Source organism: Microtus pennsylvanicus, chromosome 2 (genome assembly GCF_037038515.1).
Source record: "Microtus pennsylvanicus isolate mMicPen1 chromosome 2, mMicPen1.hap1, whole genome shotgun sequence".
In the NCBI taxonomy this organism is placed as follows: domain Eukaryota; kingdom Metazoa; phylum Chordata; class Mammalia; order Rodentia; family Cricetidae; genus Microtus; species Microtus pennsylvanicus.
This window is the reverse complement of record NC_134580.1, coordinates 93,363,384-93,380,113: the sequence shown is the minus strand read 5'-3', so window position 1 is coordinate 93,380,113 and position 16,730 is coordinate 93,363,384.

The window sequence follows — 16,730 nt, the reverse complement described above, 5'->3', positions numbered from 1 at the left end:
ATTTGTGAGAGAATCAAAGGAAGAGAAAACATCTGAGGGCTATTTCTAAGGATCATAGCTAGAGAAGGGCTTACAGAATGCCACCAACTTCGTAACTTTCCTGCAGTAGGTCCTTCAGATCTGGGCTCTTCTCGTTAGTATTTGGGATATAAGATCACAGGCACTAGGTTTTGCTTCTTTAAAAATTTTTATTATTGAGTTCTTTCATTGGGGAAGAGGCAGTAGTCTTGGAGGAGAGCTGTTCAGCTTAAGTATGGAGCAGGAGGGCATGGATTTTCTGACCTAATGGGAATTTGGTATCAACATAAGTATGGCACACATTAGATCATGTTCATGTCCAGAACTCTTGAATAAGAAACTGCTTTGTGCCGGGCGGTGGTGGCGCACGCCTTTAATCCCAGCACTCGGGAGGCAGAGGCAAGCGGATCTCTGTGAGTTCGAGGCCAGCCTGGTCTACAAGAGCTAGTTCCAGGACAGGAACCAAAAAAGCTATGGAGAAACCCTGTCTCGAAAATTAAAAAAAAAAAAAAAAGAAACTGCTTTGGGAATTTTTTTTTCTTTTTGGTGTTATTTGGTTTTACATTTGTCTTCATGTGAAACAAACAAACAAAATGCTGACGTCCTGCTTAAAGGGAAATTGTTAAAATATACTGCACAGATACCAGAACACAGAGTTTGCCTTTCAGGTTGGTTCTGGCACGGGGCTGGTAGCTTCCTGTCTTAACACTTCCCATCCTATATGATTTGATTTGGATGTATGGAGGCTGTCCAGGACTTTTATGTGTCCCTTTATTTTTCTTATCATCTCTAAACTGTGCCCTTAAAAATAATAGCCTTTTAGAATCACCAGAAAACGAAAATTTATCTTTCTCACCTTATGTTCATTTTCCTCCAAACACACATATCTTGTGGACTTCCTTCCATAAAATAAAACATAATCAGCCACTTACAAATACAAAATAAACCCAGTTTACCCTAATAGAGTTGTTATTACAAAGAGAAACGTATATTGATGCTCATAGGCAGCTAATAAAAGGATGTAGCTCTGTGATATTTTTCCTGTCCACAAATGCTAAGACCTTCAATTCTTTTTTTCTAAATTTTCTGTTAAACTAATTCTGTGTGATAGGCAAATATGTCCTCCACATGCTGGCGAATTAAAATTCAGCTTTCAGTGAATAAGATTAATTGCCTCTTCAGACAAAGCTGGATTTGCGCTCCTATTAGAGACAGGGGAGGGGGGAGCAGCAAGGGGCAGGGTGCCAGCTAGACTGCAGTATTCAGTTACACGTGAAATGATTTGTAATTCTGAGTAATCACTTAGGACAAGCCCTTGCACCATTTTATCTATACATGACTCTAGGCCAAAGTCAATACTCATAGTAAAATAATGAGATGAAGCTAACTGAGCCCTTTTATTAATGCTCCTAGGAGCAAATCTGAAGCTTGAGTTTCCCCCATTGAAAGTATCCACTTCTTCCTAAAAAATGAACAAGTGGGTCAGGACACCCAGTAGCAGCAAGGGTAACTGGTTCAGCAAAATTAGAAACAACAGCCCTTTCCTACCTCCCCCGTTTCTGTTTGTGCACCAGGCTTCACCCAGCCGCAGGTGAAAGCACATGAATTTTGCATTACCTCTAGGCTCATTAAAGAGATCTGTCTCTCTCCTAATAGTTTCCCCTGACTTTGGGAGCACACACATGCAAGTGCACACACACATGAACGCACACGCTTGCACACACAGAGAGAAGGAGAGAGAGAGAGAGAGAGAGAGAGAGAGAGAGAGAGAGAGAGAAAAGACCTCAAGGAAGACAATGTGCAGTACTTTGTCTTTCTCTTCTGTCTGATGAGGAGGTTCATAGACTGTGCTAGCAAATGCACAGCTTGGTTTCAGAGTCAACACGGAGCAGAGAAGGAAATGAAATGGGTAACCAGCTCTTTAAAGCGTCCTGGGAGCAGAGCCTGGAAAGAGAGTGGCTACTGGAATGGAGGGCGGCGAAGGGAGAGCTTTGCTTTGCAACCTCCGGCTTTGTTTCTCTGTGTTGTTGTTGGTCAGGTTTCCAATCTGACAAAAAGATTCCACTTAGTAAAGAGCCGTCGGAAGGCAGACACAGCCTTCATCTATATGTTCCTGAAGAGCTGAAACTCCAAGAGGGAAATTGAAAAAATATCCCTATGTCATTTTCTCAAGCTTGAGGAGCCGGGAGAAGAAACAAATGCATGTAGTGGGAGGATACTGCTTCTCACTGGAAAAGCTCACAGAATGTCTCTCCACAGGAAAAAGAAATTGCTATAGCAAGTTTCCTTTATTAGTCAAATACTACCACATAGTTATTCTCCTAATAGAAGAAGGTCATAAAAATGTTCATTTAAATTTCTACTGACTACTCGGATATCTCTTTCAAGTTTCTCAGGCTACCTTTCAGCAGAGCTTTCTCAAATATCTGGCTATACATTTTACACAAAATTATTGTGAAAAGCGATGCTTTCATAAACACTAACATATAACCATGATCACTTATAGATTTCCTTCACTTGTATCATTCAGATAGGACTTTCGAAAAGTTAAAATAAGTAGAACTCACAGAATTTTTGATTAAATCATTCATTCATCCATCAAAAAACACTTCCATTGGGGTGCTCATTAATAGAAACCGGAACATGTGAAATTGCATTCCAAAATATCTTATATGAATAGCTAAGCAAATAATGAACAATGAACCTTAGCGGTGTTGCTGAGGGGATTCAAGTACCTATTTAGGAAGTGTGTACTGAGTTCACAAGATGTTTCTCAGCCGTCATTTAGTTTGGAATACTCCCGAGCTTGCAGTAGTATTCCTTAAATGGACAACTTCCCAGTGCTGTGTGTGCTACGCTATCCTGGAAGAACACTCAGTCGATTGAAGATTCAAGTCAGCGGAGCCGTCGTCCCATGAACTCATCCTCAGCATTCACCGGACATTCGGGTTGGAGGGTTACCTGAGACAGAGGCTTGCTGTGCCTGGAATACAGATGCTCGGGAGAAATGGAAACAACAATGAACACAACAAGCCAGTGGTAAGAGCGTCTAGTCTGGATTATAGAGGCTCGCAAATGTGAAGAGAAGTCACCTAGCAGGCATCTTAAAAGCAATCCCAAATCCCTTGGTGGTCCCTTCAAATCTGTTTGTTAGCACCCCTTCAAGGTCATTTTGGTGGAAGGTGGTACACATAACTCACTTTGAGAAATATTGTTGTAGGATCTAGGGTTTATCAAAGGAAAACCGTGCTCAGATATATGGTGTTTGAAAGTGTATCATTTCTGAGGACTAACTGGAGTTACCAGACGGTTGTATAAACCCAGTGCAGACGCTGTCTTGGTCGCCTTACTGAAGAAGGCCACAGTCATGGGATGTGGATCTGAAGAAGAAAGATGGTGGCTGTTGGTTTTGGGAGAATGGTAAGATCAAGGATGACTTTGCGTTCTTGGGTTTGGTTTCTGTAGTAAATGTTTGCATGTGTTTCCCACCAGATTACATAGGAAAACAAATAATATGTAGGATATACAATTATACTTGGATAGGGAAAGTCCAGTTAAATGGTTAAATGAAATTCTAGGATCCGATAAGATGAGTTTAAAACCTTTGCTGCTAGAATCTTTGTGAGACATGAGAAAGGTACTCTTTGACATGAAAAAATAGGGTGAAAGCAGGAATTTTGGTAATAGTAGTTTTAAAATAAGAAAAAAATCTGGAAGGGGACATGAGTCCGTGTATAAAACACTTAATATGAAAACTGATCACCTGAATCCAGTTCCATTAAACCCACCAGATCATGACCACACCACATCTGTACAACCTGGAGACAGAAGGCAAGGCCAGGAGATGCTTCTGGCATCTATTCAAATGTCATGACAAACACAAGACCCAACTTCCACAAAGATAATAAGAAAGAAAACAAACTGCACATAGTACCACATAAGAGTGCTTGGCAAATGGACATACTATTAATAATCATTATTAATTTCAATATCATCACCATCAGTCTCTTGGAGATACTCTGTAGATAAGGCAAATTATCTAATGGATGACCATTAAACCATTATTAGACACGATTATCCAGAAGGAGAGAAGCATGAGAAGAAACAAAACAACATGTTTATGACAAATGCCTTCATAGACAGATGTGTTCAGTGAAGAGAAGGCATAACCCTAAGGAAAGAAAGACAGAGTGGTGCTGTTGTGTGTGGGGTGAGCAGGCAATAGAATCATGTGTTCTGGAAAAAAAAATGAGTCAACCCCAAATTTGTCCAGTATGTTTGACAGATTATACCGAGACATTGATGACCTTCATATGTATAGCTTCAAAGGAAGACGTCTGCCAAAGCTGAAGAGCTAAAATGTTCATACACACAAGAACTCCATGATGAAGAGTCTTAAAAGTTCAGCTCAAGTTTAGAGATCTGTCTGACTCAACACAGTAGGAGATAAAATCATTCATGGAGAGAATCTGAACAAAAATGAAAAATGATAAAATAATAAAAAGAAAACAAAAGAAGAAAGAAAGAGAGAATGGGTTTAGGCCTTGGGCAGCAGAGGCAACCTTCTTCCTTCTGTTCTGAAAGGAAGACTACAGAGGTCACTATGGAATAAACCTAAAGTTCTACTATATGTGAATATGAGCCCATTCCTGCCTCACGTTTCTCTCTAAAACGTAGTTAAATGTCTTGGGAATATGAGGGCTCTATTTGGGGAGGTAAGTTAGAGGAGATTGCTAAGAATTTACAATAATAAGGGCCAAGGGAGTTAACCAATGTCTTGTAAAATTCGGCAGGCTATACCAAGGCTTGTAACAAACACTATGCTTATTTGATTTTCATTCGCTCTTTCCAAATTGTGGGTGGCTGCGAGACCAAAGAAGATGGATTATGGGTTTAATTTGAGTTAATTTTTATAGCGCACAGGTGGCAGAAGGGCAGGCAATAAAAGAAGACATGGCATTGCAGAACATGTAGTTAAAACAACAAACCAGGGGTTAGTAAGGAACGGAGGAGAAGCTGAGTGAAGAGAAAACGGAGCACTCAAGTGTGAGGCTCAGTGAGGCTAAAGAGGGAGAAAGAAGAACAAGGCAGTGAGAAATACTGGCGACAGAAGTAGAGAGGCAGTATGAGCTAAGGTGGAAGTCTGTGGTCATGAAGATGGTTGACATCCAGAATATTTAATGATTTGTATCTCATGGTTATCCTGTTAACTGCTCCTTGGTCTGTAGTAGGGCCATGGTGCTCAACATACGCAATGTATAGAAAACCAAAAATTAATCATCCATTTTCTGAGCTGAGGACGTTAGGAGGGTCCAAAAGGTAAAGAGGTCAACTCAGAGTGAGGGAGCACTCAGGCACCCAAGGCTAAGGAACCAGTATGATGATTTTGCCATTTCAGTGACTAGTATGGACTACTATGTGCTGATTAAACAACGCTGTTAGTTATGGGTCAATTGACTGAAGAGGAAGGTAACAAGGACTGTCTTCGCAGATGTTAAGCTAGGATGCTGAGTATCATCCACAGGCATTTGAAATTGTCTAGGATGTTAGTAGAATTGATACAGAAAATACTGATACAGAAACTACTTAATGGGTGTTCAAGCCTTCAGCAAATACAAAGCAGTGTCTCTTGACTGATACAAAAGAACAGTGAGGACTTAGTGAAAACTCCATGACTTGGCAGTCAAAGGGGATCCAGAATTTCCAAAATGACAGAGAGAAAGAGAGAGAGAGAGAGAGAGAGAGAGAGAGAGAGAGAGAGAGAGAGCGAGCCAGTGAAATATAAGAAACAAGTTGAGTTTGAGTTCAGGAGAGTGATCATTATTCCACTCAGAAGAACAGAAATCTAGGGAGATTTTTCAAGATTCTTGATTTTGTTTTCACATTTTTCCCTTCAATTCCTTAAAAAGTGAAAGATCTAATTTCTCTGCTTCTCAGCTTTAAATATGTGACTATTATTCTCTTCAATGTTCATTGTATATAGCATGATTCCTGCACTCTGCCTATAGATAAATATTATCAGTATTCATAGGCTTATGACAAATTGTTAATCTACTTATTTGAGACCTGTCTTCTATTTAAAACGAGGCTGTGTGAGTAGAGGCTGTGTGAGTAGAGGCTGTGTGTTGAGTTCTAGAGATGATTGCTGGAAACCCGGGATTCTCAACTGTGTAGCTTTCTCCTTTACCTCATCCCCGCTTTCTTACCACCTTCGTCTTTTTATCTGTCATTTTCTCTCTTGATCTCTGTTTACATCTTTGGTCATTTTTAGATTTCTAAAGCAATATAGAGCCTTATTTTCTTCTATTCAAACCTAGAATATTTAAGGTCTGAATAAAAAGAAAAACAAAATGGGCACATAAATACCTACCTACTGGCTCTAGGCCCTCGGATCTATATTATTAATTTTGTATTTACTTTCATTAATTTGTCTTTGCTTTTTGTAGATCTAATTATAGTTATTTACATTTGATGGCCTCTGGTGAATCAAATTGTCTCTCCTGTCTTTTGTATGTGGGAGGATATTCATCATTTACCCTGTCATTTCATAAATCTGTTTATAGATTCAATAGTTCAAGCTACTATGTTAAAAGTACAATATACTTGAAAAGGCAAAATGAACGACACTGCTGCAATTCTGGCACTAGGAAAATCATAGATGAAAGTGTCTAAAATGCATAACTAACTAGAAGTAGTGAAAATAAATGTTTATTGCAAACTACAAACAATAAACATTTAAACACTAATTTGGGGTGAAAACTGTCTTAGATGAAGGGCTTTCTCATTTAGAAGATGCTTTATATTTCAGCGATGCAAGGACTAAAAATATGTTTCTTAAGGTTCTTACAGAGAGCACACAGAAATGAGTTCAATAAAAAGCAAGCATTTTCTATATTAAATAAAACAAAAGCAACTCATGCTTGTTATTCCGCTTAAATTGTATTTTGTGGAATATAGTCCAAAAAAAAACCCTTTATGCTTTTTTCCCCTTTAATAATATGTCTAGGAAAGAAAGGAAAAGAAAGAAAACCTTTAACATTTTATTTGGTTATTTAAGAGTTCCCTTTGGAGTGGCGGTAGACAGATCTTGATATCACCATGTATAAATAAATAATATGAGGCTTCTATGTCCAGATACAATTCTGAAATCAGATAAGTGGGTTTCATTTATCTCTTATTATTTTAGTGGTGGGAGGCCAAGCTTTTCCTTCCTTCAATTGCCTGCAGTCCTCCCAAGATTGCTCCCCTGGGGCTCCCGATGGCCTGAGGGATGTATTTAGGATCTCATCAGCCCTTTTAATCTGATTGCCATTCTACATTTGAATCTCTGCTCCTGGGTCCTCTCATAAATTGGGAGGAGCTGCATACCTGCCCCCACCACCACACATACTGTATTTTCACCTCCCACGCCATGTCAGTTCATAACAGCTCAGGAGTTCCGCATCCCAGTTGATAACTCTGCATCAGCATGTAGAGGTGCGGGCCAATGCTCTTCTCTGACTGTCAGTAATGGAAGATGCACCACACATATTTTTTCACTTTTTTGTGTTATTTAATAGCGTCCTGGTTCCCAGCGAGGACTACATGATTTACAAAAAGATACATGGATTGCATCAGTACATGTCTCTATTTTTAAACAAATATTTGCTTAACACTTAAAATATGCTAGGAATTGGGCTAGACGTTAAAAACATGAAGATGAATAAATATGTTTCCTGCCTTCAAAACCTCAGAGACAAGGAAAGAGATAGTCATGTACATAAATTACTGTAATAATACACAGCCCAAAATACTTGAAGTTTCAAATTCTACTTAGGCAGCACAGAGGATGAATATACTATCAAATGTAAGGAGGTTAGCTATGGTCAAGTTGGATACCACATAACAACCAGATTTCATACAGTCTTGGAAGGAAGAATATGAGAAAATAGAAGGAAGTCATCTAAGTAAAAACCACATGTGCAGAGGAAAACCCACGACTCTCAGTAGCTTGATGTGTAGGGGTCAATGAGCACACCCCTAAAGCTGGATGTTACAAATTTCCATGAAGCAATAATAATATATGTGTTCAGCATCAAGATTTCCTCAACATATTAGATACCAGAAATGCTGTAGCAATGCAGAAGAAAACATGACTCCCAGAATCCTAGATCACTACACTATTCCTTAAGGGACCAGGTGATGAGGAAACTCGGGCACAGGGCACTTATTTCAAAGTAAAGACTATGCTGGGGCTAGAGAGATGGGTCCATGGTTAAGGACAATGGTGACATTGACTTCTCTTCCAGAGGACCCAGGTTCAGTTGCCAATACCCATATGGCAGATCAAAACCATCTATAATTCTATCTATAACCCCAGTACTGGGAATCGGACAACATTTTCGGGCTTCCCTGGGCACCAGGCACACCCGTCCTGCACATACATAAATGAAGGCAAATCACTGATATGTATGAAGTAAAAATAAAGTAAAGGACATAGCATGCCCTTGCCTAAACTGTCATAGGATAGAGAAGAATGTGTAGAAATGAAAGAACTGCAGTTCTTCACAGAGTTAACCTCTGAAAACTATACCATTTAAGTCTGCTCCTTCCTGAGGGTCTGTATGTGGTTAACTGTTAGAAGGGAGAGAAGTTTCCCTAACCATTGGTAGGGTGCCCATGCTCCTGGAAATGAAGACTCAGCTAGGCGTCTATAAACAGGCCTAGTGAATCCCGTCAGGCCACACATGCCCACACCAATATTTTAAATAGGAGGACTACTTGGGTGGAGGAAGAGCATTAGCAAGAGAGGAATGGAGTAATGGTGTATATGTGGTGTGTATGCATGATGTGTATGTATGTGTGGTGTGTGCCAGCCTGTGTTAACATAATTGAAATATGTTATACACATGTATAAAATATCATATTGAAACCTATTGTTAAGTATAGATAATATATGTCAACAAAACATTTTTTTTTAAATAGCAAACACGAGAAAAATCATTCTGCCCTAGATTCTACTTTCTTTTGGTCCTTTGTATCTATTGAGACACTTGTAACAATAAGCTTTTAGCCTCACAGAGAACTGTAATCTGCTATTCTTATCAGTGTGTTTTGATTTACTAAGCCTTATAATAATTCACTCCGCCCCTTCAACAGCTCATGTTCCAGAGTTCCTCTTCATAGCGATATGTAAAGGCCCTGAATTCTCTTAGCCTTTCTTCCCCTACCACATCAGCCCTGCAAACCACGATGATGGATTCAATCACGTGTTTCCTCTGGGCCAGTGAGAGTCCTAGTTGCATTTCTGTAGGTGTCATAAGATATTCTGACAGAAAGCAAGTTAGGGACAAAGGATGCATGTAAGCTTCCAATTCCAGGTTGCAGTCTCTCATTCTGGGGGCTTCACAGAGGCATGGTCTTGAAGTAGCCAGTCACAACAAACACACAGGAAGAGCAGAGAGAAATAAAACAGTCCAGCTTACTGCTACTCTGTCTCTATTTCTGGATAATCAATAGACCAAAGCCTTGGAATAGTGACACCCACTTTCAGGCTGGATCTCCCTACATCAATTAGGGCAATCAAAGTAATAATATACCATAGACATATAAGAGGCTAACATGATCTCAAAAATTCTTCTTTGACACTCTCGTCCCAGGTGACTCTAGGTTACATCAAGTTGATATTTAAAGCCAACCATCACAGCCAGCATCCATCTGGCTAAGCTCTGCTCACAAAAGTCTTTTTTTTTTTATTATTATCTTACGACTTAGGTCTTTCTTTTTTTTTTGTTATCTTTTTTTTATTGAGAAAATGAGAAAAAAACAAGTTTCCACCTCCTCCCAGCCTCCCATTTCCCTCCCCCTCCTCCCACCCTTCTCCCCCTCCTCCCACCCTTCTCCCCCTCCCTCCACTCCTTTCCCCCTCCCTTTCGAGTCCAAAGAGCTGTCAGGGTTCCCTGCCCTGTGGTAAGTCCTAGGTCCTCCCCCCTCCGTCCATATCTAGGAAGGCGAACATCCAAACTGGGTAGGCTCCCAGAAAGCCAGCACATTACGTAGGATCAAAACCCCTTGCCATTGTCCTTGGCGTCTCATCAGCTCTCATTGTTCGCCATGTTCAGAGAGTCCAGTTTTTATCCCATGCTTTTTCAGTCACAGTCCAGCTGGCCTTGGTGAGCTCCCAATACATCAGCTCCGCTGTCTCAGTGGGTGGGTGCACCCCTCGTGGTCCCACTATCCTGAGTGAGGTAACCCAGACCCAAAAAGATGAAAATGGGATGTACTCACTCATAATTGGTTTCTAGCCATAAATAAGGGACACGGAGCCTACAATTGGTGATCCTAAAAAAGCTAAGTAAGAAGGTGAACCAAAGGAAAAACATATAGCTATCCTCTTGGCTATGGGAAGTAGATAAAGCTGCCGGAGAGAAAATTGAGATATTGCGGGTGGGGTGGGATGGGGGTAAGGGGAGATGGGGAGAGAAAAGGGAGAAGGGGAGGAAGGGGGGAACTTGGAGAAAAAGGAGGATTGGGATAAAGGAAGGTTGGATAGGGGAGCACGGAAGCACAATTCTTAGTTAAGGGAGCCACCTTAGGGTTGGCAAGAGATTTGAACCTAGAATGGCTCCCAGGTGCCCAAGCCGAGGTCCCCAGTTAATTCCTTGGGCAGCTGGGGATAGGCAACCTGAAATGACCCTATCCTATAGCAATACTGACGAATATCTTGCATATCATCATAGAACCTTCATCTGGTGAAGGATGGAGATAGAGACAGAGACCCACACTGGAGCACTGGACTGAGCTCCCAAGGTCCCAATGAGGAGCAGAAGGAGGGAGAACAAGAGCAAAGAAGTCGGGACCACAAAAGTCTTTAAGAAAGCAGATAGTCTTGGTGTGAAATAAGGGTCACTGGCTTCAAAAGCTATCACAGAATTTTGAGATCTCCCTCATAGCAGTGACTACCTACTTCTCTATACCTAGAGTTGTCTATTCCATTTTGTTCTCAACAGACATTGCCCTTAGTTCACTGAAGAAGTAGAAGCCCCACAATATCTTTCCCATTGTCTTCTCATTTATAAATCCACATCAACAATAAATACAATCTTATAAACATATTGCCTCTTACTGGAGAAAGTAGAGTTTTTTTCAAAATCATTTTCAGTGTTTTGTGGTACTACCTTTTTATTTTAACATCTCTTTTCTCTTGTTTCTTTGTTTACTTCTCCGTGATGAAACAACTCCAGTTGTTGAATGCTCTGATGTGTTTCACAGGGTTCCATTCCTAACACCAAAAGATTTTGTGTCTTTTTGAATAGTCACAATTTTAAATGGGGCAGTTGATAAGCAGAACACAACCTTGAGCACATAGTGTAACTTTAGAAAAATTATGACTCGGGGGTGATTTTTGTCAAATGGTGATTTTTGCAGTTTTTCTTAAAATCGTACCTCAGTTGTCTTATTTTACCCTTTGATAGAAAAGACAACGCATTATTTTTTTTCACATTTTACAAAACATTAAAGACATGAGAGAGTGACAGAATTATTTTATGTGGCTCAGTGTAGTGGGCAAGATCTTTCCTGAGAAGTGTGTAGAATGTGTTCTTATAATGGAGCCAAAGATGACTACTTCATCTTTTAGTTCATTTATTTGTTCCTGGGCACTCAGCCTACTTTCTTTATGATGTTTTCAATTTCTCACCAATAATATTAGACATTCTCATGCTTTAAGTGGTGGCATCCTCTTGTGGATTACAGCTCTTACCTTTGTAGATAGCATGTATACCATTATTCCTAATAAAGGGTCTACATGGCTTCTCCTTTTGGAACTATACAAGAGTCTCATACTCTGGCACCTCAAAAGTATCTCTTGACTGCTCCCCAGTCCTGCCCTAAATCTGCTCCTTGGGTGTAGTATATCATAATAAGTAGTACTTTGATTTTTTTCTGTAACACAAATGAAAACATGGGAATCATTTTAAATATTTTATTTTTTAATTTATAATATAATTACGTCATTTCTCCCCTTTCTTTCATTCCTTCAACCCCCATGAGCACTCCCTTGCTCTCTCTCAAACTCATAACCTTTTCCCTTTAATTATTATTATATAGATTTATATATTTCTAAATATATTAATCCAACATGTCTAGTCCATACAATTCTGTCTATATGTATACGATCTCAGTATTGGATAACCAGTTGGTGACCTCTGTCCTGATATAGAGCATTTCTCCCTCTCTCAGATTTTCCCAGTTGTCTTTAGTACTTTGTCTAGAATTGAGGCTCCACAAACTTTCCATCTTCCAGGTCAGCATGTCCATTGGTATAGGTCATGTTTACGTAGCCATGTTGGTGAGATTTCACAGGTCATCTCTGACATTTCTAGTAGACACAATCTCACAGAAACCTTTCTACTACTTTGCCCCTATTCCCAATGATCCCCAATTAGATGCAGAAATTGTGTTATAGATTGATCAGTTGAGCCTTATGAAATACACTATTTCCTGTTCTCTGAATTTTGATCAATTTTGGTTTTCTATAATGGTCTCCATTTATGGCAAAAGAAGTTTCTCTGACAAAAAGTGAAAACCATTCTCTTCTCTACAAATATAAGAAAAAAATATATAGAATATAGTTAGGAATTGTGTTGGTGTCGTAAAGTGGTGGTTGTACGTTCACATCCAAGAGCCATACTTTACTAGCCTTGGTTATTTGGAAAGATTTTCAGTACCAAATATGATTTCCCTCCTGTTGAATGAGCCTAAGTTTCGATTAGTGAGTTGTTGGTCATCCTCTAAGTAAGCATGACACTGACACTATTGTACCCTTTGTATTATCACGCCATGTTGATCGTTGTTGTTGATCATGTCATGATAAGCATCATAGTTGGGTAGGTCTTCTGTTTGCTTCCCTCCCTCAGAAGCTTGCAGAGTACCTTCTGGAACCATAAAAACTAGTCCTCAGAGGGAAACTTTGAGGTAAGAGCCATATTTAAAGGTCATGTGCTCTTTCTATGAGCTTTCAATCCACCAGGGAATTCTATTTATCAATAACCTAAGTTGTACTTCAAATATCAACTGCAGTAAGAATCTGTTTGCATTTTATATCTCTTAAAATTCACTCTGCACACAGCCTGAGTAATCTTGCAAAAACATGAATCAGATTTTATTACTCTAATAATTGAGGACTTAATTGTTTTCATATAATCTTTAAAGTAGGTAAAAATTTAGTTTGCTTTTCTTGAGAAATGCCCTGGTTTATACCTGTTGCTCTAGCTTCATTCTGAACATCCTTTATTTCAGTTCTTACTACTTGGATAGCAAATTATATAGTCATCCAATCTTAAAACACGAAGTTTCTGTCACCTGCTTTTCCTGTCTCACATTACTGTGCACTATCTATCTTGACTGTACTGATCTTTTCTGCTTCTAAATCCTTGCACATCCTGTTACCATGGATATAACAAATTTATCCCTTTTTTTGGCTCTCTGTTGCACTTTGCCAACTATATAATTAAGTCCACTTTCTACAAGAGACATTTCTCTGTTTGCATATGATACATTTTAATAAGAACTTTATGATTTGTTGTATCTCCCCTAACAACATTGTAAAGGCACTTGTGCATTCACTACATGTATGTGCTTTTCAGCCCATACAATGACCTCTATGAGAGGGAAGTAAACCATATTGTCCCTTTAGCAAAGCATATTGCATCTAGTATAGTCCTGAATTGAGTTGTGGGTGTTCTCTACTATTGCTGAAAGAATAGAGAATACAGGAGCAAGAAATGACAAACTCAATAAACTCTTCCAAACCTGCACAAATATAAAACCACCAATCTCTGATTTTGTTGAATGCAATAAGAAATGGATACCAGATGTCAAGATGTGAACCACCCATAGATATGTTGAGACCATTGTGAAAATTAATCTAAAATTATGCAGATATGGTATTGTAAATGCTTGTGTAATTGACGGAGCTTCAGTAACTCTGTGAAAACAGTAAATTAAATAGGATAAAATAATGAAACTTCAGATTAGGAATAAAGAACATTCATATGAGATAACAAATCAAATTATTCTTTGGTTAAGGATCATAGGTTAAAGAAATTTTAGAGCCAGCAGGGCCATAGACATGAACCAATTTACTTGACTAATTATGTAGCAAACCACCATAGAAATTAAGTTAAAATGATAAAGTCCACAATGATGAATGGTTTTCGTGTTTCTATACAATCACAGAAATCCTTCCCAAAAGTATTTGTTATCTTATTGGGAACCAACATAAAATCTAATGACTATGCAGTAAACAGTGTATTTCTTAAGTGATGTAAATAGACACACTCTGTCTATTTGAAGCTGACTTTGGTAAAATCTTCCTGACTAAGGCTAATCCTCTATACTCCACTCTTTTTGCTTCAGGAAAAATTGAGATATAATGTTATAACAGAATGCAAAATGGATTCTTAGAACCAAATTGCAAAGGTGAATTTTTAATTATACTTCACAACATTCTTTTTGATGAAACACAGTATAAAATTCACCATAAAGTTAATAGATTATTTTCTTTAATGAAAATGCATCTTTTGAGTCTCCCTTTAGATGGACATTTTTTACTCTCTCCCACAGCATTTTTGAGTGACAGATTCAAACAGGGAACTTACAATCACCTTTATGACCTTTAAGAACTATAAAAACAAACACAGTCATACAGGGTTACTTGTTTTAAAGGGTTAAAGTTCCAAAAGGATATATTGCATTTTTGATATACTGCAGGTGTGCATTTGTATGTGTTTGTATTATGTGCATATAAGAACACATGCCTATAGAGACCAGAAGAGGACATCTGATCTCCTGGGGCTGGGGTTAGAGACAATGGTCAACTATCTGATGTGTGTGCTGGGAACCCAACTCAGATCCTCCGCAAGAGTAAGGCACACTTTTAATGACTGAGCCATCTCTTTGGCCCCTGAATATTTTGTTTAGTGTATGAAAATTATGTGCACTTTATAGGAAGTTCATGTCTCTTGTATTTCAAAATAGGGACAAGGAATTTGCTATCTCTCCACTCCAAACTGGAAAGTCACATTCTAAGAGGCGTGTCTTCTGGTGAAGAGGTTTATGACGGCTGTGTGGCGACAGCTACAAGGGCAGCATGAGTGTGTACAGTCCCTATTACACCAGTGCAAATATCCCGTCAGAACGTTGAAACAGGAGGCCAAGTGCTTTCCGTAGGCATGCCTTCCCTCGGACATTCCTTCCCTCCTCCGTGCTCCGCACATGTGACACCATACACAGCAACTCCCAGATGTACACAGGCAGCGTTACTTGTCTAGCTCTCCCATATGAATATGGCCAGCCAGTTTTGACGCTGATTCTGGTTTTAATAAATATGAAAATCATTTTTACATGTTTAAATATGAACAGTAAGGAATTTAAACACTCACAGAAGGTATTTAAAAGAACAACGTCTTTACAATAAAAATACTTGTCAAGGAGCCTCAAGAACGCAATGCGTGACTGGAGTGGAGAGATGGATATGGAAGGAATTAGTTATTCATCAAGACATTTCGAATGCAGGACATTACTTTCAAATTGGAAAGCTTACCATGCCCCACCCTGAAATGGAAGGCAGCGTGTAGCAGTTATGTGAACAATGACTTTGAAGGCTGCTAAGAGCCCCATGTGAGGCTTTTTATTACAAAGGCCCTAGTTCAGATATGTCAGGTTTAACTTGAAATTGGAATTTCTTCTATAGAAGTCAGGGCTCGACTTCTTTTCTGGGGTATTTTGGTTTCCCTTGTTTGGAGGTCGGGTGACTAATGATGCCCTGGAAGCGATTAACTTAAAAAGCAGCAGCTAAGAGCATTTGATTCTCCTTTGATGAAGTGTGAACACTAGATCCTTTCCCCCACAGTGGAGCTGGACTAAGCTGGCTCCGAGGGAAGGGAGAGAGTGGGAGCCGAGAGGTGGGGGTGTACATTCATCACAGCCCTTTATCTCTCCGAAGCTATTTCAAGTGATCACTGGTGGAAGCCGCTGATAGTCAATCTCCTATTTTCACTCTGCATTTGACATCAAGGTTGTCAATACGACATAATCGTCTCTGTCAAAAGCATCATTCATTTCCAAACTGCGGAGTTATTTACAGTCGTGTCTTCACTCAATGTAACACCACCACTCAACACTCAGCTGTCCTCTCTTGGTTCTGACTAAACATTCGGGCAGACTTCGAGAGAAACTCTATTTTAGGTTAGGCTAACAACCTGAAAATGAACCCAGAAAGAAAAACTTCTTCCCTTGTCCAAATACCATTTGGACAAATGGATAAAGTTTTTTTTCATGAAAACTGGCATTTCGAAATGAGTTCTGTTTGCTCAGAGACACGGTGCTGAAAAGTGACATTTATAATGACAGCAATATGGATCCCCATTAACGAAGGCTGGGTCATATTGTGCTCTAATTATAACCATTTTAAGAGTGTGTGTATGTGTGTGTGCGTGTCTGCATGTGTGTGTGTGTGTGTGTGTGTGTGTGTGTGTGTGTGTGTATGTGTGTGTTTAATTTAGAAATCAATTAGAGTAACACAGCTCTGTTTACAGAAACATGGCTGCTATGGGCCTTTGATTACAGTTAAATAGAAAATACTGTGAGGAAAACGTAGTCTCGTGTGTCTGAGAGCCGGGATGAGTAGCTATTGACTTGCTGTGTTCTGCACAGCCAGCAAAGTCCTAAAA